We start from the raw sequence: 24,032 nt of genomic DNA, 5'->3' as shown, positions 1-24,032 counted from the left end.
ACTAGCAGACCCTGAAAGGCTTTAAAATCATCTGAGGCCAGGACTGATGCTGAAGATACTGCTTCCTCAGGAGAGGAAGACGAGAGGTCCATTGGAGAGGCAGCAGCTGGATCTAGAGATTACTGGCCATGGTATTCCTTATCCAAGTATTCTTCCACCCCTTCTCTATCCATTGGGACACCTCAGTATGGGGAGTCAAAATGGAAGCAGCAAGGGAGCAAGATCTTCATCATTGCACAGATTAATGAGAGGGAGAAGCTTTGGAGGGAGGGCTCCAATATGTCTGGTGTGACCAAGAGGGAATATTAAAAGGAAAAGGCTGATAGGGTTGAGTAGGCCAAGGTGATGGCCAGGCAGAATGTGATGGGTGAGATGGGTCCCTAGGATGAGGAGCCACAGGGCAAGAAGGTGACCTACCACCTGATCCAGTTGCACAGGGAGAAGAACTTGGGGATGGTTTCTAGCTAGGGGAGGGAGAAAAAGCATGGTCAAGAGAGGAGGAGGAGGAGGAATAAATATCCTTCAAAAGGAGGTGCTGATCTTCTGGGGGAGGATTGCATGGGTACTGGTACCAGGAGTTTAGGCGTGTGTATCAGTGCTATAAGTAGTGATCTTGGCGACTGCAGACAGTACCAGTGATATGGTGACTGCAGACAACAGGTCATCTGTTGGAACCATAAGGGACTCAACCACCAGTGCTTGTTCTGGTACCAAGGGCTTTGGCGTCAAGAAAGACTGCTGGTTTTGGACTCTGGCACATGAGTTGATTTGACCTTGCTTGGTACTGAGCAGGCAGGCATTCCTGCCTCACTAACCCCTGCTGAAGGAGAGGGCTTAATGTTTAACTCCTGGTAGGAGGGAGAATGGATATGACTCTTCTTAGGACTCTCAGACTTCTCCTTTTATGGGGAGGCAGATGGGTGCCGGGAGTCTTTTGACTGGTGCTCTGACCTGCCTTGCCACAGTGTGGGGGAGGCAGGGTTGGTCTTTGGCACTCCCAATGTTGCCAGGTGTGGATTAGGAATCTAGGGATGGCTAACTGAGGCTGAATGTGATCTCTTATTGTACTGGTCTAAGGTGTTGGGTCTCGACTCACAGGAGTACTGACTTGATATGATTTCAAGAATGCATGTCCTTTTTTAGCATCAGAGGTGCATTCTTCTGGATGAGATGTTCCCCTCCTTGACTTCTTCAGGAGAAACAGCTTCAGATGAGTATCCCTCGACGGATGGATTCTTGATGAGAAGGGCTGGCATATCAAACATCTATCAGGCACATGGTTCTCACACAAACAAAATAAGCAACAGCAGTGGCCGTCAGCCAGGGAATAAATCCACTACAAGATGGACAAAGACAGGAACTGTTGTAGCCACTCTGCTCTTTATGCCCTCAGATGGAGGACACAAGGATATGCAGGGTACAGATGCAGCCCCAATGGACTGGTTAAAGATTGTGATCTCACACACGAGGCATATGCACAAAGACTCAAAAAATACTGGTTACAATAGTGGCCACAGTGAGACAAGATAAAGTGGTGGGAACTCACAACAGGGATGAAGAAATTCCAGATTTTCACTCACTGACTATTCCCGAGATAGTTTAGCTTACTTCTCACCTGTGCAGGTGCCGTTTGGCATCACCTTTTCCTCATAGCTCAGGAGAGAGGAGATCAACAGCTCTCCCTTTTGTTCCATGCAGGAGATCATCTCCAGTTTGATAACTGGAAATCCTGCTCAGGGAAGGAGAAATGGTCAAGATCAGGGCTCTCTTTACTGAGGGCACGTTTCAGTTGCATGGAAGGGAAATACCTCATGCTAAAGTCAGATGTGTGCTAGGATGGGTGTTGTGCCACCAGTAGGAGATTCAGCTCTTCACAAACTGGGGCGCTGAGGAAGAGAACAATACTAAGCCACTTGCAGATGTCTGACTGACAGAGACCAGGGCCCATCAGAGAACAGAACAAGTGGAGGGGACTGTGATTCCATGTGAGTGACCAGACAGTCAATGTCACAGTTCTCTTCCCCTTGGAAGCCCTGGGCAGAGGGAGATGTGGAATCTCTGAACCGCCTTCCCAAAGGTAGAAAATAGGAGGTACAATCTCTCCCCACAGGCCCAGACATTTGCTGTGTGTGGTGGTCCCCTTGCCAGGCTGCTGCAGAGCAGAAGCAAGTCCCCTGTTCTATGCTGGTGGCACTGCCTGCTGCCACGCACCTGTCCTGAAGAGCTGCCTCCACCCCTCACTTAAGGCATTGCTAACCCAAGTATTCAAATAGCATATATATTATTTAAATAACTATTTATTTGCATTCTGGTTTTTGAGCCTTTTAGAAGTCATGTTCTCAAGCGTCTCTCCACAACAAAAAGGGATAGATTAAAAAAAAAAAAAAAAGAAATCACAATAGATTCTCACATAATCACAAAGCTAGAGCTTTAAGAGAAACACCCATTATCATGCGGGTTGGCAACACTGCAATGTCTCCCTCCTGCCTTCATGAATTCACTGCTTCCCCATCCTTTTCCTGATATCACCATTAACAGTTCCCTGAGCCAGCTCCCCTGCCATCATTTCACCCCCTGGCTCCCCAGGAGATGGGGTGGAGTGACCCATGGCTGTTGTTCTACTGCAGATCAGGGCAACTGAGAAGATTTCATCAAGGATTGCTGTCCATTTTAAAGCTAACGTCCCCTCAGGCTCTTTCCTTGTGCACAAATATTCTAAACTCTGAGCCACTTGGTCCCTCTGTCACAGTGCAGACCCAGCACATGCCACCAGACTCTGCTGTAACCTCCCTTCAGCGACGCCTGAGCAGAACACTGCAAGAGAGCAGAAGAAGGGGGCTGCACTTTGGGTAGTTTCCCTTACAGTGTCTGGGAGGGCAGCATAATCCTGCATTAGCAGGGTGCATAAACAAGCCAAGGCCTGTCAGCCTGTCTCCCTTTAGATTAATTCTTCTCGCTGATGCTCCAGCCCCAGACCCGGGCAGGGCTTCTCTTGGCGCTCCTCACCCCTCTTCTTATTTTCCCTTTCCCGTCTCACCCCTTCCCTCTCCGGCTGCTCCATTTCCCGGTGCACTTGCTACTGTCCCAGCAGTGGCTCGGCGAGCCGGCCGGCCGGCCTCTGTCAGTGCAGCCCGCGGGGCTGGGACTCGCAGACACCCCGGGCGGGGGCAGGCGGGGGCATTTGTACAGAACCACATCGCCCGAGATCTCTCCGTTACCTGCAGCCTCCGGCTCGGGCGTTGGCGCTTGGAGAGTCCGGGGTTTCCCTAAGCGGCTAGTTACAGTCTGAGCCGCCCCCAGGCCGCGGCGTGGCTAGGCTGGTCCCGGAACAAGCCCGGCACACAGCCGGGAAAGCCGGGGCGGGAGGAGCAGCAGCAGCCGGCGCCCCGCCTGCGAAGGAAACAGGCGGCAGCAGCCCTAGTCATGTGACACTGCTACGGCATCAGAGCCACGGTTTCTTTCTTCTCCCTGCTGAACCAGGAGCGGTCATGTGACAGTTTTAACGGGTCTCAGCGAGGGACATTCCCGACTCCCTTCCAGTGATGATGTTGATGAAGAAGAAGAAGAAGAAGGCGGCGGGGGCCGCGCAATTACAGAAGAGACACACACACACACACACACATTGTAACTTGGTTTTGTGACAGTCCCGTGATTTGCAGCTATCCAGCCAGCCCAGCAGAGCAGCCTGTAAGGAGACAGGACAGCACACAAAGGAGCCGCACTGGGTGGTCCCTAAACGGGGGAATATATAAACTAATATCCATATTCACACCAGCACCCCCCCCCCCCCCGCCCGGTATACTATTACCTTACGTTTACTATAAAAACGGGATTCTGTTGCCAAGAAATTACAGCCATTTTCAATAGTCTCTCTTACCAATATATAAAAAGGAGAATAGCTTTCTGTTTAGTAAAAGGGACTTTGAAGACTGGGGAGAAGCAGGTGTTATATATATTCAGTGACACATTCAGAATGAAATTTTATTTCAGTGAGGGGGGGAAATAACAATTGGCAAAACTTGCAATGTTCACAACATTTATAAATGCAGGAAAATAACACTCAGGAAAGAGTAAAGAAGTTTTTGATAGGGATCTTCTAGTAAGGATAACTACAGTGTTCCAGAGAAGAGTATAAAAGAAACTGTGTCCTAAAGCTTTGAATCATTTTGATACTGAAATGTTAGTTGTGACAGTTTTTATTAGGAAGGACAATGGGAATATCACACTAAATACATTCTATACTATAACCCTGCTCCAGCCCTTACTCACATTTTACTGACCCTTCCTAGCTCCAGGTACCTGTCAGGGGTGTCCTTGTAGATGTTGCAGGCACTGTGGGCCAGTGTCTGTCTTGTCTGAGGAATGTGATGATCCACAGAGAAGTCTGGATCTCAGAAATAGCTTTTCAGCTCCAAGGGATGGTCTGAGTCCTCCTCACACTGGGGAAACACTCTCAGATATAAGCTTTCTGCTTTTCCTCATGGCTGAAGTAACTTTCAGGGATCAGGATGTAAGTTATGGCAGTTGAGGTAGCCAGCTGAGCTGGCCCTTGGGCAGTCGTTCCCTTCACAATGCTGTGGTAGGCCTGGGCCTGGCCTTGGCCCCCATGGGAACCTAACTTGACAGAGTTTCTCAACTGAGAATTGGGAATATTGAAAAAATAGTCACTCTATAAGGAAAGCTGGATACTCCCTTCCTCTCTGGCTCTTTCTGCCACCCCCCCTTTCAACTGACACCCCTGGAGTGGCTACCCCCTTTCTCCCAGGCATCTGGTCTGGAGTCAGGATGAGGCAGAGCATTTTTTACCAGACTGAATTTTACCAGACTGCCCACCAAACTCTGCTCAGGGCTGACATACTGTGCGTAAAATTTTCAGGGGGATACACTTCTTTTTTGGAAAGCTTGGGTGAAGAAGGTTAAAAAAATCAGGCTTCAACCTTAACTATTGTAAGCTGCTGCTGCTGCCAAACTGGTATTGTCTGGGGAGCCAAGGTGGGTGACCAACTCCAGATCCTGAAGAAGAGCTCTGTGGGGCTTGAAAGCTTGTCTCTCTCACCAACAGAAGTTGGTCCAATAAAAGATTACCTCACTCACCTTGTCTCTCTAATATCCTGGGCCCAACAACAGCTACAACACTGCAGACAACGTTGTCTGAGGAGACATTTCATACCAGGAAGGTCAGAAGAGGCATCAGACCCATTACATTCTTCCCTCTAACCCTGCTCCAGTCCTTAATTTCATTTTACTGACTGCTGGCAAAATAATATGCTGGAGTCAGAAGAGCACAGAGAAGCACACACATCCTGCTTCACCATGAGCTGATTTCATTGATGTGCCAGCTGCTCACTGGCTCTCCATATAGTTCAAGCTAGATCCATATCCTCCAGACCATCCATCTCCTCACTCACCACCAATAATCTGTGCTGGGGATGCAAAGGACTACACTGCTGGGTTCCAGGCAATATGCCTCCTCCTATGCCACTGAGACAAGCAGCTAAAGAGAGGCCCTATGCTAAGCATCTGGAAAGACCCTGCTCACCCCACAGTTTCCACCTCTGACTGCCTCAGGAATCCTCCCCACATGCACTGATTTCAGGAAGAAAAAGAACCATTCCTCCTGCAGTGAGTTCCTTCCCCACCCCCAACTCTCCCATTGATATTATCTGCCTCCAGTCTCTTGATGAGGATGAAGAAAGGGATATTTGGTTTCCCTTCCTTGTTTCATGCTATGAAGACTTTGCATACATATATCACATATATAGCAAGATCACTGCCCCCTTCCTTTCTCCCATTGCTGCTTTCCAGTTTTCATCCTCTCTTCCAATTCATCATTAAGATTTCAAATTTCCGCTAAAATTCATTCCCATTTTGTCATTTCCTGCCTATATTTCCAGTCTTTCTAGGCTCCTTTGGAATATTTCTCTGTCATCACCAGTCCTTCCAACCCCATTTATCTAGTCCAGGAATTAAATCTCACTTTCTCTCCAAGAGATCCTGGAAAAATTTCCCAGTCAGAATGGTTTTGATTCTCTCCTGTTTAAATGACATATGAGTCTGTTCTAAAATACCAGACTAAGATGATTTAACTAATAATTTTAGATTGTAAGATAAGAGTCAGATATTTTGTCTAATGATGTCAGTTTGCTGACCTGTGCAAAGACAAGTAGACTGATTTGTAATCAGAGACCAGATGTTGAAATTCGGTAGACCCATCTCCAAAGCCAGAACCTCCAAGATGCAATTTTGATACAGAAGATGGGCAAGTGAAGTATTGAGGAAACACACCAGGGCATTGAGTATTCCAAAAAGTACCAGAAAATTGGGACAGGAGGTGGTCAATTGATGACAACCAGAAGCCTGGGAGGCAGTCTGGCCAGAACCTCTGAAATGAACTCTTGCTGTTCTCTTTAAATAAAAACAGTTAATTAAATCCCTAAAGAGAAATGAAATCAACAGAGAGGAAACAGGTACCAAAGATGCTGCCAGGGAGAAGGAGATAGACTGGCCCCAGCTGAAAAAGTTCATATGTCCAGGCTTTCAGAAAGTAGCCATTCTAGCTCTACTGCCCTATTTACATTAAGGAAAGTCATACATGTATCACTACATTGGTGTTAGCAAATGGAGCTACCCAATGAAAGCCTCACTTTGTGCTATGCAGCATGTCTGCCTCAAGGAGTTGGCATCAGAGTACATTCACTACACTGGTGCAAATTTCCTTCAAGTAGCCAGGGCCTCAGCAAGCTGTTTAGTGCACATCTGCCCCGGATTCCTGATGATGGGATGGATATGGAGAGATAAATGAGTAAGGGGGAATCTTGTCACCTTGGGAATCTTTGTCTCAAACAGCTCAGGTACTGAAAACATTTCCAGGAAATTGGAGGACAGAAAGGCGTTTTTAAAACAAGTTTTTATTAAGAATTTTAATAAAGGATAAAGACTGTTTTTTGAAACTAGAATTAAACTATGATGCTCTCTGAAGCCCACATTGCCAGAAAGTTCACGTCAGCCTACAGAAAAAGGAAAAAAGGTCTCCCAACCCTATAGCTCCAAGAAAAATCTTAGTAATAAACAAGCTGAGCCCCACCTTAATATAGGCCTGGCTTGGTGTGAGTAATTGGTGTGAGGCATTATTTTTTGGGAGACAGGATGAGGGAGGTAAATGAATTAGCAGGCTGGAAACAGAATGTCTGTGCTAACTAAGATAAGGGGGAACCATTGATAATAATGTTGTAATTGCTTTTAAAAAATATAAAATTAAGTCAATATGTTCTAATAATAACGTGTAGTATGTAAAAATACATGCTTTACAAAGTAAAAGCAGCCTTAAGTAATATAAAGCAAAAAAAACTTGCCCTCTTTTATCACCACAAAAAAATTTAAAACGTAGTACAAAAAAGTAACACCAGTTAGTGCAAAATAAAAAAATTAACAAGAGTCCAATACCGTAAAATTAAATGTAAAAGCACTGCAACCCACAATGTCAAAAAAAAAAAAAAAAAAAAAAAAAAAAAATTGTTTTCCCTCTTCAAATATGATCGCAAAACAATGCAAAGTTTAAAAATCCCCAAACTTGTATTGCTGTTTGCACCCAAAAAACACACATGCAATTGTAATGTTGTACACACAAAGCTGCTGGCATGTCGGGTCACTTTAAAAAAACAGTCTCCAAAAGGCACAGTACAGTTTAAATGCTAAAACATAGGTTTATTTTACCAATCTATACTAAAAATGGTAAGTACTGTGTAATAGTTAAAGAAAACCACTTCCAGTATAAGTTGTATTTTAATTAGCTTATGTGCTGTTTCACATCTAAATTTCCTGTAGTAATAAATAAAAACATTATAGCTCCTACCAATTTTTAAAAATGTAATTAAAATAAAAGCAAATTTAAAACTACAAAAATATATTTTGAAAGCAAAGCAAGCTTATAAAATTACACCCTGGTGGGCTATACATAAAAAGTAAACTTGCATCTCCTGGTTCATACTTTAAGCCTAATATTAATAATAATTCAAATAATTACAACTACTATAATCTTAAAATATATTGCTAATTAATAAACTTTTTTTTAAAAGCATAACCCCCCCCAAATAATGCAAATAATACATACAGTAATATATAAAAACGAACAAAAGCAGGGAATGTACATTGGGTTTGACGTGAGTAATTGGATGTGGGTGAGGCCTCATTTCTTGGGAGACAGGATTAGCAAGGTAAATGGATCAGCACTGTGTGCTAGCTGAGATAAGGAGAAACACTCAGGGAACCACTTACAATGGACAAAATAACAATGAATAAAATAAGCCTGAAACGTAAGAGGAGGTGAAGAGTAAGTCATACACGGACAGTGCATGGACAAAGCTTGCTGTACAGGAATTGGTTCATACAAAGTAACCAAGTCAATCTCCAAATGTGTAATGCAATGTATAGTAAATGCAATGTAATGTGTAACTGTATATAAAATAAGAAGTTTGATGTGTAACTTTACATGTGTGGTACATCCTATAGCCACCCCCTATGCTTGAGTCTGATCAGCTCAGTGTAGCTTTGCTGTACACCAAATATGAAAACTTAAGTAACAAGACCAAAACAAAGTTGAAAAGGTCTCAAACTCCCCCCCAACCACCATCACCACCACCTATAAACAAGCACAAGAGAACCCTAGAAAAAGAACCTAGTTTTAGATTATATAAATTCTTCTGGGCAGGGACCATTCTATCCTTTTTTGTGCAACACTTAATGTGATCCCAATTCTTATGAGTCTATATTAAACAGTATTTGAGGTGAGTGGTTATTAGCCCATTTGTACAAATGGGAAACAAAGGCACAGAGAACTGGAGTGACTTACCTGAGGCTGTAGAACAAGTAAGTGGCAGAGCTGGGAAAACATCTTCACACCCTGCTATGACCTCAAGAAGATGCTCCCTACTGGAGCCAGGAGTAGGCTTCATTCCACCCCAGGCATCTCACCATTCCACAGCTGTAAGCCATGCAGTTCCTATGACGCCCCCACTTGACTGTGAAATTCCTACTATCAATTGTCTGAAGTCCACCCCATGCACAGAGAAATGGGCAATTTTATCTTTTCTCCTAAATAGATGTATTAATACCCTCTCAAAGTGACTTCCCCCTAATTATACTACCTGCTCCCCCTCCCTCCCCAAATGATCCATCATCCCCTCCAGCATCTCCTAATCCCTCCTCTGGCTCCCACCACACATTCCTCTCCACACCTCAGGCCTCTACACGACTCATCTCCCTGCACCAATGTTTCCTCTTTGTCTAACTTGATCACCAACACTTCAACAATCCACTTTTCATGCTGTATGAACAGGTCAAAGTCCTACAGGCCCAAAGAAACACACTTGGCTTCTACCCATTAGGAGACTGTGGAGGGATATCTCACACAACGCCTTCCCCACTCTCAGCCCATTCTTAGGGATTCCCTCCCATGTGGATTCTCTGATGCTGAACAAGGTGCGAGCTCTGACTGAAGCTTTTTCCACACTCGGCACATTCATAGGGTCTCTCCCCAGTGTGGATTCTGCTATGTTTGATAAGTGCTGAGCTCCAACTAAAGCTTTTTCCACACTCAGCACATTCATACGGTCTCTCTCCCGTGTGGATTCGCTGATGTTTCATAAGGTCTGAGCTCTGGCTGAAACTTTTCCTGCAGTCGGCACACTCATAGGGCCGCTCTCCTGTGTGGATTCTCTGATGTTGAATAAGATGAGAGCTCACACAAAAGCTCTTCCCACAGTCAGTGCACTCATAGGGCTTCTCTCCCGTGTGAATTCTCTGATGTTTCATAAGGTCTGAGCTCTGACTGAAGCTTTTCCCGCAGTCGCTGCATTCATAAGGTTTCTCTCCAGTGTGGGTTCGCTGATGACGAGTAAGGGCTGAGCTCACACTGAAGCTCTTCCCGCAGTCACCACATTTGTAGGGTTTCTCACCTGTGTGGATTCTCCGGTGTTGGATAAGCTGCGAATTCCCACTAAAGCTCTTGCCACATTCAGCACATTTATAGGGTTTTTCTCCTGTGTGGATTATCTGATGCCGAATAAGGTTTGAGCTCACAGTGAAACTTTTCCCACACTCAGCGCATTCATAGGGTCTCACCCCCGTGTGCTTTGTCTGATGCTGAATAAGATGCGAGCGCTGTCGGAAGCTTTCCCCACACTCGATACATCCAAAAGGTTTCTCTCCGGTGTGGATTCTCTGGTGCTGTCTGAGGTTTGAGCTAACCCTGAAGCTTTTCCCACAGTCATCACATATTGTTGATCTCTCCATAGTGATATTTCTCTGCTGGATAATGTCTGGCAATTTCCTGAAACCTCTTTCACAAGCAGTTGATTTACCTCGTCTCTTCTCTGGAGCAGTTCTCTGATGCCTTTCTGATCTGCGCTGACCCTCACAGCCTTTTCCTTGCTCAGGACTCTGGGAAACATTCTTTTGGGATATTCCTGATAATGTATCATGTGGTTCCATTGATTTGGGACCATTCTGGTAGGGATACTCATCATTCTCACTCACAATCCCATCACCTGGTGTATTAAAATGAGAATCCAGAGATGAGTCATTGGAGAGGAAGGACACCCGAGGAAGGGGAATTGAAAGGGATACAACTTGAAAAATCATATTTCCATTTGAACATACAATACCTACCATCATTAGAGGTGACCCCTAAGAGGTGCTGCTGCTTTCAACCCAGCCAAAATAACCTTCTAAACAAACATTAGAGCCAAAACATCCCAGCAACATATTTAGAGCACTCTATTTAAAGGGTGCCCTGACAGAGATTGATTTATTTATATTAGTCAATAAAAATAATCAAGTTGATTCTGTCTTCTGAAATCATGTGTTATTTTTCTAATAGCAATGCCCAAGAGCCCCAATCAAGGATCAGGGCACCACTGTGGTACGTGTTATACAGACAAGTAATAAGAAATCAATCCCTGCCCCAGAGCACACAGAATCAAAGCTGATGTAAAGTTTGTCACAAATGGGGCTAAAATCATGAGCTGAATTCTGATCCTTCCCTTAACAATGGGGACAATTCTTCTTCCGTTTCCCATATGAAATCTGAGCAAAAGTATGAGTGAAGGCAGAGAACCCTACTTGGAGTCAATCAGGTTGGCTGGGAAGCCCTGAAAGATGTCTGCCATGAGGATGTGACAGACACAATAGTGGCTGTGGAAAGATGAGACAGAATTATTCATAGATTCACAGAGTTTAAGACCAGAAAGGATCATTGGTTCATCTAGGTGACCTCTTGTATATCACAGGTCATTACATTTCAGCCAGTTACCCATAGAGGGTGTCCAGTAACTTATTTAACTAAAGCATAAAAAAATGGTTTCTTACCTGCACTGTAATTGTTGTTCTGCAAGATGTGTTGTGCACATAAGCACATAAGAATGGCCATATTGCGTTAGACCAATGGTCCACCTAGCCCAGTGTGGTCTCAACTAGGGGGCATGTCAATTCATCTAGGATATTTGCCTACTTTTACAAGAGACTACATAAAAAGCTACAAAAGGCTACTAATACCAAAGTAGCACAAACTAAAATTTCATACAGACAGCGACTTGTTTATACTGCTCTCTATATTATACGGTAATGTAAAGTGAGTACCAATCCACTTCAAGCTTTGTGTTTCCTTTGTGGAGAAACTCTATCAAATGACAGTATGAAGCCAGCACATTTGTAATGACATTGGAAGACAAAACACCCTGGGCATGCAGGTAAGCCAGTAGAATTTTTTCAAAGAAAGTTTTCTGAGTTCCAGACTTGTCAGCTTAAAATGAAAAAAGCTTCAACTATTTCTACAAAATCACTTGAAGCTTCATATGTAGATCATTTGGCCCACTTGACATCTGCGTTCAAGTCATTTTTCCCCCACTATTCAACACAACTCAGCTCAACTCAACTGGGTAAGAAAAACAAGGTTACTTACCAGTAACTGTTGTTCTTCGAGATGTGTTGCTCATATCCATTCCAATGTAGGTGTGTGCGCGCCCAGTGCACAGATTCCCGGAACCTTTTTCCCTAGCAAGCCCCGCATGGCCAGCTCAGGCGCCCCCTGGAGTGCCGCGCTCATATCGCGGTATAAAGGGCGCTGCTGGCCCCGCGGGCCCCCAGTCCCTTCTTTCTGCCAACTCCGACAGTGGGGACGGGGGTGGGTTTGGAATGGATATGAGCAACACATCTCGAAGAACAACAGTTACTGGTAAGTAACCTTGTTTTCTCTCTTCGAGTGATTGCTCATATGCATTCCAATGTAGGTGATTAATTAGCCATACCTTGGAGGAGGGTAGGAGTTATCGGTGACCTGCTCTTGACAGCACGGCTCTGCCGAACCCCGCATATTCCCTTGCCTGCTCCACGATGGCGTAGTGCGATGTGAACGTATGGACTGACGACCAGGTCGCTGCTCTGCAGATGTCCTGCAGGGGAACCCGCTCCAGGAAGGCTGCGGAAGAGGCCTGGGCCCTAGTAGAGTGTGCTCTTACCGCACCTGGGAGGGGTACTCCTGCCTGCTCGTAACATGCTCTGATGCAGGCAGTAATCCAGTTGGAGATTCGCTGGGTGGAGACAGGAGAGCCTTTCATCCTGTCTGCCACAGCTACGAACAGCTGTGTCGACCTCCGGAAGGGCTTGGTCCGCTCGATATAGTAGGCCAAGGCTCGTCTGACATCCAGCGAATGTCCTCTCCTTTCCTCCTCCGAACCGTGGGGTTTTGGAAAGAACACAGGAAGGAAAATGTCCTGATTACAGTGGAACTGAGACACCACCTTAGGCATAAAAGCCGGGTGAAGTCTCAGCCGGACCTTATCCTTATAAAAAACTGTGTAGGGGGCTCCGAGGTCAACGCCCTTAGTTCGGAGACCCTCCTGGCCGAGGTGATGGCCACCAGGAAGGCTACCTTCCACGATAAAAGGAGAAGGGAGCATGTGGCCATGGGCTCAAAGGGGTGTCCCATCAGTCTATTGAGGACCAAGTTGAGGTCCCAGGGTGGCACTGGGTCCCGCACCTGAGGGAAAGTCCTCTCCACCCCCTTAAGGAACCTCACCGACATGGGGTGAGAGAACAGGGACCGCCCTTCCATTGGCTGGTGGAAAGCTGAAATGGCTGCTACGTGTACCTTGAGGGAAGCTAGGGCCAAGCCTTGCAGTTTAAGCTGCAGCAGGTACTCTAAGATAGCCTGTATGGGTGAGAAGCTCGGATGTAACCATCTGATTCTGCCCACCCCGAGAACCTCCGCCACTTAGCTGTATACGTTACTTGCGTGGATGGTTTCCTGCTGCCCAGAAGGACCTGCTGAACCTGAAAGGAACAGGCCCTCTCTCCCTCCGTCAGCCACAGAGTCTCCAGGCAGTGAGGTGGAGGGAGTCCAGGTCGGGTGCAACAATCTCCCGTGGTCCTGGGAGATCAGGTCGCACCGTCTGGGTAGCGGAATCGGTTCGGTGATGGAGAGGTCGAGCAGCATACTGTACCAATGCTGTCTCGGCCAAACTGGGGCGATCAGTATGATGTTTGCCCTGTCCCTCTTGAACTTGAGAAGGACTTGGGGCAGGAGCAGAATGGGGGGGAATGCGTACATCAGATCCCCCGTCCAGTCTATCAAGAAGGCATTGGACAGCGAGCCCGGTTCTCGACCCCTGAGCGAACAGAACCTCGGGCATTTCCTGTTCCCGGCTGAAGCGAACAGGTCTAGACGGGGAACACCCCACCTTTGGAAGATTAAAGCCACTATTTCCTGGTGCAAGGACCATTCGTGGCGGGGTGAGAATGATCTGCTGAGGCGATCCGCCTCGCTGTTCCTGACCCCCGGGAGGTGAGAGGCAGATAAGTAAAAATCATGCCTCACCGCGAAATCCCACAGTTGGATAGCTTCCTGGCAAAGAGCCGAGGAATGTGCCCCCCCCGCCTGTTCACGTAGAACATGGCCACCGTATTGTCCGTGAGGACTTGGACCACCCTGCCCTTCAGGAAATGAAGGAAGGCCTTGCAGGCCAACCGGACCGCTCTGAGCTCGCGTACATTGATGTGCAGAGCTCTCTCCTCCGGTGACCAAAGCCCCTGGGTGCCCCGGTTGCGACAGATGTGGGCTCCCCATCCCATATTGGAGGCGTCTGTGATGATTGTCACAGATGGGATAAGCTCTCTGAAGGGAACGCCCATCATCACTTCCCTTGGGTCCCTCCACCAATTGAGAGATGACAGCACCTGTGGGGGAACCATGACCACTCTAGTTAGAGAATGCCTGTTCAGTATATACACCGAAGCTAACCACGTCTGGAGAGGTCTAAGCCTCAATCATGCCAGCCTCACTACATATGTCGAAGCTGACATATGTCCCAGCAGCTGCAGGCAATGCCTGGCTGTCGTCGTGGGGAACCGGTGGAGATTGGATATAATAGCCATCATTGCCTCGAACCTCAATTGAGGGAGGAAGGCTCTGGCCTGTACCGCATCCAACCTGGCTCCAATAAACTCTATACATTGTATAGGAGTGAGTGTGTGGACTTTTGCTCTTTTGCTCATTAATAAGCAATCCCAGTCTGGTGCATAACTCGCAGGTGAGGAGCAGGCTATTTCTCACATGAGTCCTCGACCTCCCCAATAATATGTAAGCTGATTAGCCAGTCATCTAAATAAGGGAAGATTTGGACCCCCATCAGCAGTGGAATCCTCCCTCGTCTGCGGCGCAGGTGGGCCACCAGCACCGCCATACACTTAGTGAAAACTCTGGGTGCCGAGGAGAGCCCAAAGGGTAAGGACCGAAACTGGTAGTGTCGCCCAGCTACCATGAACCGTAAGAACCTCCTATGGGCAGGCAATATAGAGATGTGGAAGTATGCGTCCTTCAAATCTAGGGCAGCATACCAATCCCCCGGGTCTAGGACCGGAATAATCGTGGCGAGGGAAACCATACGGAATTTAATTCGTCTGATATACTTATTCAGACGACGTAGGTCCAGAATGGGCCTAAGGCCTCCTTTCGCCTTGGGGATTAAAAAATATCTCGAGTAAAAACCCCGACCTTCCTCGGCCACCGGGACTTCCTCCACCGCCCCCAGCGTGAGGAGCGACTCAATCTCCTGTACCAGGAGTTGAACCAGGGCAGGGTCTCCAAAGGGGGACAGCCTAGGAGGGGCGTCAGGGGGGGAGGCAGTGAGTTGGAGGGTATACCCTTTGGCAATCACCTCTAGGACCCACCGGTCCGTAGTAATGGCTTCCCACTCTGTAAGGAAGGGGCGAAGCCTGTCTGCAAACGGACGGTTTAGATCCCGGGGAGAAGGAAGAGTGCTACCCTCCTGCACAGGGTCAAAAACGTTTATTATTACCATTACCCCCTTTGGACGGCCCTTGTTGGCCCCCCGCAGAGGACCCTTGACGGCCTCCACTGCCAGGACCGCGGTAGCGCTCGCGACATCTCCTCTGCTGGGCGGGTCGAGGAGCCTGCCTAGGCAGGGGCGGCGGCTGCCTTTGGACTTGTGGCCTGGACTGCCATCTTGAGGCCTGGGGGGTATACAACCCAAGGGACTTCAGGGTGGCCCGAGAGTCCTTAAGCGCGTGGAGCTTCTCGCCAGTCTTTTCTGAAAAAAGACCTAAGCCATCGAAAGGCAAGTCTTGTATGGCCTGTTGAACCTCCTGGGTTAGGCCAGATGCCTGCAGCCAAGAACATCGGCGCATAACTACTGCCGAGGCCATTGCTCTACTAGCCGTGTCTGCTGCATCGCTAGCAGACTGTAATGCAGCGGTTGCCACCGCGGCCCCCTCCTGAAGTACCGTGGCGAAATCCGCCTCTTGGTCAGGAGGCAAGTGGGACGCAAACCTCTGCATCGAGGCCCATAAATTTTTGTTATACTTGCCGAAGAGGGCCTGGTGGTTTGCTACTCTAAACTGCAGCGCTGCAGTAGAGTAAATCTTCCTCCCAAACAAGTCTAGCTTGCGGCCTTCCTTGTCCTTAGGAGTATTCCCCTGGTTCCCCTGGCGGTCTCTCTGATTAGCCGCATCGACCACTAGAGAGCACGGCGCTGGGTGGTTATACAGGAACTCAAAGGGTTCTTTAGGAACATAGTATTTCCTCTCCACCCCCTTAGATGTGGAAGGTAGAGAGGAAGGGGTCTGCCAGAGATTCCTGGCAATCTTCATGACCCTGTCATGAACCAGCAGGGTTGCCCGGGATGGCCCGACAGCACTCGAGGGCCCAAAGAGGGGGTCCTCCTCCTCGGACATGAGTCTGAACTCCATGCCCAGGTTCTCAGCAGCCCTTTTCAAAAGGTCCTGGTGGGCACGGAAATCAAACAGGGGGCCCTGTGATCTCTGGCCGCTGCCTCATCCGGAGATGAGGAGGAGGAGAGGGGTAATGGTGCTGTGGAGGGTCCCTCCCCTGGGTCAGAGTCTTCCTCCGAAACCCGCTCCTGAGCCTTAGAGAGTGGGGGCATTGGAGGGGCCGCCACCGATTGTGTTGAGATCGAACCCTGGGGCATAGGGGCATTCCAGGGTCCCCAATATAGCCACTGCCAAGGCACCTGGGTCCAACCAGGGGCTTGCAAGGGGGGCGGCTGATGTCTCGCGGCCCTCTTGTCTCCTGAGCCTCCCATACGTCGCTTGCTCCGTCGACGTGTGGACCGGTCAGATGACGAAGACAATGTAGACTGGTGCCGATGTCTGCGGTGCCGGCGATAAGAGGAGACTGGGGACGATGACGAGGTGGAGGACCTGCCCCTACGGCGAGACGACTTGCGGTGCCGCTTACCCCCTCGAGAGCGTGAGCGGTGCCGACGATGGCGATGCTGAGGAGACTCCTCCCTCCCAGCCATCGGTGCCGGGCCCATCGGTGCCGGGCCCATCGGCGGGGGCTCCTGGGGTACCGGTGCCGCTGGGTGCGGGCCATCGTCTCTCGAGGCCACGGACAGCGACCTGGATCGATGCCGGGATGGGCTCCGCACCGGAGTTCGCGAGCCCGACAAACGGTCCCTGCCCGGGTCAGAGCTGGACCGGCGACGACTCCGGCGATGGACTCGGGACCGCCCATGGTGCCGCGGTGCCGAGTCACTCGACGACATAGAGTCGGAGCTCGGAGGGGAGCCGACGCTCTCCACCCTCCGTGACCGTCTGGAAGGAGACCGAGATTGAGAGCGTCTCCAACCACCGGGACCACCCAGCGCGGGTTTGCCCCGAGACACAGGTCCCTTGTCCCTCGGCCGAGGGGGGGGACGGAGCGTAGGCATGGCCATGAGGGCTCGTGCCGCGGTAAACGCCTCCGGCGTCGACGGCCCTTGCAGGTGCACTCCCCCACCCCCAGGAGTCGGGGGAGGCAACTCGCGCGGAGACACCGGGGCCGGAGTGATCTCCACGGCCCGTGGCTGGGGTGTCTCCTTACTCCCCCCGCTCTGCGGCGGCCGGGGGGAGTCTTTAGGTGCGGCCAGAGGCCGTGCTGTCTTCTTCGGCCCCTTAGAAACCTGTCCCGGTGCCGAGGACGGTGCCGGTGGGGGGGCACTCCGCACCGACGACACACTCGGTGCCGACGGAGACCGGGAAGGCTCGGACGCTGGTCGAAGCGCCGACTCCATTAAGATCGCCTTTAGCCCCGCGTCCCGTTCCTTTTGGGTCCGAGGCTTAAAGGACTTGCAAATGCGGCACTTGTCTCGTTGGTGCTGTTCACCCAGGCACCGGAGACAACGATCGTGCGGGTCACTGACCGGGAAGGCTTTAGCGCACAAGTCACAGTTCTTAAAGCCTGAAGAGCCCGGCATGACTTCCAAAGAAAAAACCCCGTCCGGGGTTTTACTTATCACTAACTACTAACTAACTCTAAAACAACTATACAACAGGAAAACTCTAAAGAACAGTAACAAAGCTAGGGAATGAGCTACTTGCACACAGCAAGAGGCGATAGTTCCAGCAACCGTCACAGGCGGAAAGAAGGAACTGGGGCCTGCGGGGCCAGCAGCGCCCTTTATACCGCGATATGAGCGCGGCACTCCAGGGGGCGCCTGAGCTGGCCCTGCATGGCTTGCTAGAGAAAAAGGTTCCGGGAATCTGTGCACTGGGTGCGCACACACCTACATTGGAATGGATATGAGCAATCACTCGAAGAGAGAACCTATTAATTTTGTCAGGTATTAGAAACAGTAACCTCTCTGCCAGTCAGCAAGAAAATCTTCTTGAGCTGTCCTCAGACCATGATCTGCAAATCCACACTAACCCAGTTCTGATCTTTAGCACGGAAAGAGTACACTGACCTTGGGAACCAGGCTTTGGATGTTCTGAAACACTTAAGACAGATATGTTGACCCAAAAGGTAACAGAACTACTACATACCTCCGGAGAGAGTTAAACTGCAAACCAGAAGCATCATACCTTTACAGTGGAGTTCTGGGAAATGGAGTGTTTAAGTACAGAGAAGTCTAAAGGTGGCCCTGGGGAAAAGGGACAACAACTGACTGAAGGCTACCTACTCATTTTATTTTTGTACCTTTGAAACACCCGTTTGCTGCTCCAGTTCATCAGTGCAGGAGTGCCCCCAGCAACTAACTTATCGCCTAAGCCTCCCTGCTCAGCTCTCAGTCACAGTGAGAGATTCACTACATAGAGACTTCAATCACTTAAGCTGATCACAGGCCCAAATGTTCCAGCCACATAGCTCTCACTGAGACACAAACATACCTGTTTCATCTGGCCTATTCAGGGCCTCAAGGCCCAGCCACACAACCCTGACAGAGAACAAAAACAACAAACAGACTCAGCATGCCACTCATCAAGTCCCACTAACCCACAACACAAACTCCACAGCTACACCCTCTGAAACGCCCATTGTTCCTGTTCACCTGGGATGGTGGGAGCTCATGGCAATACTTGAGCAAATCCAGATTTTCACTTCATTCACTGACAGTTCCCCAGATGACTTATCTGATTCCTCACCTGCACAGGTGTCACTCAGCATCTCCTTTTCCTTGTAGCCCTGACAATCGGGGACCCGTGGCTCTTCCTCTCGTTCCCTGCTGGAGATCATGTCTTTTTTGGGATTGGGAAATCCTGCTCAGGGGAGGAGAAATGGGCAAGATCAGGGCTTGTCACGTCATCACTGAGTATTTGCCCCAAAGATCCCCCTAAGGTTTAAAACCCAGCCCCTCTCTTTGCTGAGGGACCATTTCACCTGCACAGAAAGGCAATACCTCCTGGAAAGTCAGACGTGCTGAGAAGCGTATTGTGCCACACATTAAATTCAGGAATCTCCACACACCGAGGGACTTGGCAAAAATAAGAAAAATAAGCCACTTGCACATCTCTAACCAGGCCTGTTAGAAAATAGAACCAGCCCTGGGGGCAGAAAGGACCCCAGACAGGACCATGTCACAGGTCTTTCTGCCCCAGGAGAAAGCCTCAGCCTCCTTCCCCGAGGGCAGATATGGGAGGTGACAAAGTCATTGGGGCAATCAGAGCTGAAAGCATGGTTGGAATGGGCCACCAGGCGTTTGCTGGGTGTGGTGGGCGTCGGCTGGGCCTGCTGCAGAGCATGAGCAAGGGATCTGCTCTCTGCTAGCACTGCCTGCTCCCACTCCCCCAACACCCATCCAGCAGAGCTGCCTCCACCCTGCCCCACACATAGAGAAGGACAATAATCTGGGACTCAGAATTCCCCTTCCACCTGGGGACAGGGAGAGGCCAGCTCCTGCTTCCTATATGGGGCCGGGAAAGACTATCTCTGCTACTCCAGCTCTTCCATGTGTTGGGGAGGGCTGGGAACCACCTCAGTGGAAGATGCTGATGGCCAGGAAGGGAACTGGGTCAGAGTGTGGCTGGGTGGTGTGACTGGGGAGGTGAATGATGTGATGTGTGGGAGACGTGGGGCAGACTGCTGGGATGACGGGTGTGTGAGTGGCTGTGTCTGCAGTGACAGGATGCCCGATGTATGAGATGGGTGGGGTTTGTAAGAGGAGAATGGTGATTTTTGGGGCGCTGAATGAGAGACTGGGAAGGAGGTGGGGAAACTCTTGGCAGGGGGTGAGGGTGACAGTAAAGAATGGAGGGGGAGCTACGGAGAGAGCAGAGAGCCTGACTCAGGGAAGGAAAGGAGGATGGAAAAAGAAGGAAAGGGAGAGGAAGAGAGACAGCAACATGAGAGAGGGAAAAGAGAAAAGTAAGGGAAAAGGGAAGGATGATCAGAGAACACCCAGGAGAGAAAGGGAGTTCCCTGGTGAGCACAGTATGTACTAAAAAGCGCATCAAGAATGTGAACATCATCTGCCTAGAATGGGGCAGCAGTGGGAATCCCTCTGAGCCCAACCGCAACCGCCCCACCCGCCCCAGAGGGGCTGACACTCTTCCCAGTCCAGAAACTACTTGGCCATTTATGGGTTGCTTGAAGGATATTGCACAGGATGTTTCCACCGGCCAGGGGCCAGAGAAGCAACCCTGGGAACTTCAGGGGGCACACAGCTCCTGACACACACGAGGAAACAGGTCACTCTCCTGCAAGGTTTCTGCAAAGGGCTCGCTCTCTTTCACTCTCAGGGCCCCTTTCTGCCTAGGAGAGACAAATGGCCACTGCTTCAAATGCTGGCACCTGGAACAAGTATCCCCAGCTCACTGCCTGCTGCTCCAGCTTCAATCCCACTGGGCAGAGAAGGGGCCCCAAGGTTTGGCCCAGTTTCCCTGGATCTTACCTTATGCACTCTGGAATAATAGCTCCCATGAACCTCGGCTTAAACTCCTCTCCCAGTGGGGCCTTTGTACCCAGGGTGCCCGCACTCCCTGATCCACTTCCACAGCCCCACACAGCTGCTGCTCTCTCCCTGTCATTAATGACTCAGAGGGAAGCAGCAGCTACAGAAAACACACTTCATAGCTCCAACCTGCACCCCCTGCATTTCCATGTGTGACCCACGGTAACCCCATGTGGGTCTTCATCCCCCTCTACAGGTTGGACCACATAACAATATTTATCAGTCTGCTGCTGCTTTCAGGCTAATGGACCTATTGATTCCTGGCTGGGGAAAAATCAGCCCAAACCTCAGAATCCACAGCAGAGCAGATCTGTCTCCAGGCCACCACTCATAACAACACCGCAGCTGGGTCATCTGTGGAGGTAAAGGCAGGAGCCTCTGGGGCTGGATCTCATGGAACAGAGCCATTAGCTTTAAGGCAGGGGCAGACTCCAAGGTCTGAGTTATGCGCTGCCAGCTCAGGTACAGAAATCTATACCCTGCCGCTGGGAATCTCTTGGTGCCTTTACCATGGTGCAGACTCAGCACCTTCCACTGGCACTAAACACACTGGGACATTTGTGTCATGGCCCTTTAACAGAGTCTGAACAACCCACTGCAAAAGAGAAGCATAAACAGCTGCACTTTGGGGAGCGTCCCAAGAGAAGCAAAGTTAGCAGGCAGAGATAGGGGCCAGGGCATTTGCCTTTTAGTCTCGCTCCTTTAAATCTGCCCAGTGATGATGCAGTAACAGATCTGGGCAGCGCTAGTCTTGGAGCTCATCACCTCTTTTCTTGTTTTTCCTGTCCCCTTCAGTCTCTCTTCCTTTCTCTCTCCTCCCCCTGCAGCTGGCAGAGTTGGTTATTGTTCCATTTCTGGGTGCATGTGGGCTCCAGTAGCTGGATCAGCCCTTGCCAGCGCTAACAGGAGCCAGAGCCTGTGTGTGTTAGTAAAGACAGCAGATCTGGGACTCGCAGCTACACATGTAGCAGAGATAGGAGAAGGGGGCATTTTTACAGATTCACTTTCCCCAAGTTCTCTCAATTACCTGCAGTCTCTGGCTCAGGAGTGAGTGTTTGTAGAGTCCAGGGCTTCTCTAGGAGGCTTGTTACAGTCTGAGACAGTCCCCAGCAGGCTAGTAACAGAAGGGTCTTTAAATAAGGTCCCTCCCTGGCAGATACTGTAGAGAGTGGAACAGGGAAACAGCAGCTGCTCAGTCTGGGCTCCTGTGAAAGAAAACAGGCAGCAGCAGCAGCCCTCGTCATGTGACAGTGGTAAAGAATCAGAGAGAGAGAGAGAGAGAGTTCTTTCTTCTAACACTGAACAAGGAACTGGCATGTGACAACAGTAACGAATCAGAGAGAATCGCTTTCTCCCAGTGCTGAACAAGGAACTTTATTAGAACAAGGAAAACAGTATTATCTCTAAAGCCATTCGCTCGCTCTCTCTCTGCTTCGCTGCTGAACTTCTACCTCGAATCTTCCCCAGCCCCTTCCCTTGCCTAGCTTCCTGTTAAACTTAAAGCCACAGCATACACAGCCTCACAGCTGCCTATTTCACGCTTGTCTCTACTGTCACGTCTGCAAGGGGGCCAACACATTGGGCCATGCAACTGTATTTGTTCAGGAAGGAAAACCCAGAAGGCATGTGACCCCCAATCAACTGGTTTGCCGCTGGTTTTGAGGATAACAGAAGCCAATGTCACAGCACACTGCAGCACAATACAATATGCAAGACATAGCTAGTCCAAAACCAGATGAAAGGGAAGAATACACAGATACTAAGCGTACAGAACTCCAGTGTGGCTCTGCTCAGCCTTCTTAAATCCTGATTTGTTTAACAAAGATAATCTAAATTTAACAATCCACTCAAGATTGTGCAACAGAAAAGCCCTTCCATACATAACCTATTATGTATATTACAATCTATTACAATCTAGGATTAGATTTTTGTTGGTAAAGGTCAATTTCACCATATACACATAAACCCAACAAAAATATTTCCATCGATAAACAAAATGTACAGATAAGCAAAATAAGAAAAATGCTGCTTGAGAACTTAGAGTTTGAGTTAAGGATAGTTACTTTGTATATTTTGCATATGATGTTGATCATTTGTGTTTTAATGGTTATAAAGCTCTAATTGTCATTAAATAGAACAATGAGAATTCTGTGGCTCCTTAAAGACTAACAAATTTATTTGGGCATAAGTTTTCATGGGCAGAAAATCTTAAGACCACTTTCCCTTCACACTTCTGACGTTTTTCCAGTAGAATTAACAAACTCCTCAACTATGTTAACTAACATTTCCTCCGACTCATTCAGACACAACGAGGCAAATGAAGGCTACTTCTACATTACAAATTACTTTGGTATAACGTACATTGCTCAGGGCAGGGATGTGAATAATCCACACACCTGCGCGATGTAAGTTATACCAACATAAGCACCGCTGTGGACTGCGCTATGTCAGCAAGAGAGCTTCTCCCACCGACACAGATACCACCTTTCGCGGATGCAGGAGTTAAGCCGGCAGGAGAGCTCTCTCCCATTGGTTTAGAGTATCTGGGTTTCTGCCCACGAAAGCTTATGCCCAAATAAATTTGTTAGTCTTTAAGGTGCTACAGGACTCTGGTTGTTTTGCTGAAATCAGACTAACACAGCTACCCCTCTGGAACTTGTCATTAAATAATTAGTCCGACCCCTGCTGTTGTCTGAAACCCTGCCATCTTAATTTCCCACAACTGGGAATATTTAAATAGATAAAAATGTAAAAAAAATGTGTAACGTAATTGTGCACAACTGTGAAAATTTAAATTGATTAAAAATAGAAAAAAATGCTTAAAAAGAAAAAATGCCTTAATATTAAAAAATTATTTTTTTAAAAATTCAAATTCTGTCAAGCCTGCCTATCAGAGGGAGAAATCCAAAATGCTATACACCTGTCTCTGTACACCAGGAACAGATCATCCACACTGCTGAGTCTCTTGGTATTTGATAATGGTATTTGATCCCACTGAAAGCTGTTCTCTGTGAAATAAAGTTGTGCCAGGCTGCCACAGCATTAAACAAGAGGAGCACTGGCATGGATCAGGGACTTTTATGTGACAAGACTGTAGATGATCTGCTTTTCAAATTGTGTTGACTATATAATGGTTTAATATTACAAATAGGTATTGGGGTTAATTCTCACCTGTCTACATGACTGACATCTGTAAATAATTCTGAGGGTTCATCTGGAATTCTATTACACCAGAGCCTCACTAATTCATACTCAGAACTGAAAGGTTCATTGCAGATCAGTGCAACTTGG

General features: G+C 48.6%; 1 pseudogene; it reads right to left on the bottom strand.

Annotated features, from left to right (window-relative positions):
* The window catches only part of LOC137155120 (zinc finger protein 850-like), a 36,662-nt pseudogene extending 14,869 nt beyond the window's left edge, over window positions 1–21,793 (bottom strand).
* Between the last annotated feature and the right edge of the window lie 2,239 nt (window positions 21,794–24,032).

The sequence above is a fragment of the Emydura macquarii genome, unplaced genomic scaffold (assembly GCF_026122565.2).
Source record: "Emydura macquarii macquarii isolate MOO-44397 ecotype Brisbane River unplaced genomic scaffold, CSIRO-AGI_Emac_v2 contig_1348, whole genome shotgun sequence".
Taxonomy (NCBI): Eukaryota; Metazoa; Chordata; order Testudines; family Chelidae; genus Emydura; species Emydura macquarii.
Note: the sequence above shows the minus strand (reverse complement) of the source record. Positions and strands in the feature narration are given on the sequence as shown.